Below are 1,836 nucleotides of genomic sequence, written 5' to 3'. Positions count from 1 at the left end.
CCCTTTGATGTGCAGGTGCGATGCATATAGTGTTAGAAAATAGTTTGATGTATCAAACGTTATGGTGGACACATGACAGAAGGTGCCGGGAAAGAGGACAGGACAGAGAGAGCAAACAGCTTCTCAGTGCTCACATTAGAAAAATGCTATTGTGTGCGTGTGTGTGCGTATGTGTGCACATGTGTGTGTGCTTGCACGTGTGTGTGTGTGTGTGTGTGTGTGTGCATGTATGTGTGCATGCGTGTGTGTTTGTGTCTGTTGGCATGTTTCTGTGTGTCTCTGTGTATGTCAAACTGACCCGAAGACCATATGAAGGATGTAAATGTATGGGGCAGAGTAGCATGTGTGCTCCATATTTTTAGTTTATACAGAAAATAAGGCAAAGCCGTTGATTTTCAGGTAGAAAAAAATGTAAACTTGTATCAGTATTCTTCTTGTAAAATTTTGAAACGGGTCACTTCGACCCGAATATCATACAAGGGTTACATTTTTTGTGTTAGTAAAATTATGCTTAGAGCGGTTATGCTTCAGTTTCTTTGTTAAACCATTGCATGCATCCAAACTGCTGTTTAAATATTTCTATTTTAGTATTTGTGTCTTTCATGTGTTAATCATGGAAGCTGAGTGACCTTGCAAAGAGCACAAGATGTCTCCCTGAAGGCAGAACGCATAATGTGGAGGAGATGCCGGGCCTGACCAGAGATAAGAAGAAAAGCTCTGGATTGCATGAAAGGAATAACTAACTTGACTCCCAACTCCTTTAAAAAGACACTGTCAATCTTCAGTCCTTTTCTGTACTTATGCTGAAGTGCTGCAAACTGACTCTACTTGCTGCAAGTAAACAAACTTTTAAGAGATCTCCAGTGATTTTTGTCCATTCGTTGATAAATAATTATCACAGGGTTGCACACTAACAATACGGAGGAGGATTAGGGCCACTGGTGAAAAATGTATGTGAGTTCTGACTTTATTCTCAGAAATCTGACTTTTTTTCTCAGAATTCTGAGATTAAAGGCAGAATTCTGACATTAATCTCAGAATTCTGAGAATATAGTCAGAACTCACATCATTTTTTTACCAGTGGCCCTAATCCTCTTCCGTACTAACAACATTAATGATTTTTGTCACTTATAATTCCCACCTTTTCCTGTCCTAACAAAAGCTCCATCTCGTTGCCCACATTTAGATTGTCTGGTCCCAGCACGATATCAGCCAAATATATTTGCTCTTTTGTGGACTTGACTGTGCTCAGGTCAGCCCGGCTTGAATTTCTAGGCTCCCTCATCGAGACCCAGCAACAACATCTCATGAAGATATTAATCTTGATGTCGATCTTAAAAGGTGCTCTAATGTTTTGCTTCTCTCACGGCTTATTAACACTTGGTAACTGAGACGTCTTGTGTTAACAGCTAAAAAAAAAATGTGATTAGGTTCCAAAATGGAGCATAAGGTTTGGAAAGTGAGAAAAGTCAGCACCTTGCGAAGTGAATCCTTGAGTCATTGATATTGATCAACAACAGTGTCGGCTCCCCAGCAGATGGATGGTGGTCATTTAGTGCTCTGGGGCCAGTAAAAATCTAAATTACTGCTCTTTAAAAATGTGATCAGCAGCAGTCTGAGAGGAGCAGACAGAGAGAAAGGTTTCTAAGAGAATCAATGTGACTGCGAGATGCGGATGTGACAGACAGTGAGTGATATGTGAGTGAATTATCAATTATTAAGGAAAGGTTGGGGGTTAGAAGATGGGCTGTATGCGGGCCTTGGCTTCCCTGCTCATTTGATAACAGACCGGCCTGGCGTGTCAAAAGGCTGGAAAAGGCAAAGTAATCACTCCCC

The 1,836-nt window shown here is 41.0% G+C and overlaps 1 long non-coding RNA gene across 1 annotated transcript in view; it reads left to right on the top strand.

Annotated features, from left to right (window-relative positions):
* LOC116705567 (uncharacterized) overlaps positions 1-1,836 on the top strand; it is a 9,233-nt gene that overhangs the window by 1,055 nt on the left and 6,342 nt on the right. The gene's annotated exons all lie outside the window — the stretch shown is intronic.

The sequence above is a fragment of the Etheostoma spectabile genome, chromosome 17 (assembly GCF_008692095.1).
Source record: "Etheostoma spectabile isolate EspeVRDwgs_2016 chromosome 17, UIUC_Espe_1.0, whole genome shotgun sequence".
NCBI classification, from domain to species: domain Eukaryota; kingdom Metazoa; phylum Chordata; class Actinopteri; order Perciformes; family Percidae; genus Etheostoma; species Etheostoma spectabile.
This window is presented reverse-complemented; position numbering and strand designations above follow the sequence as displayed.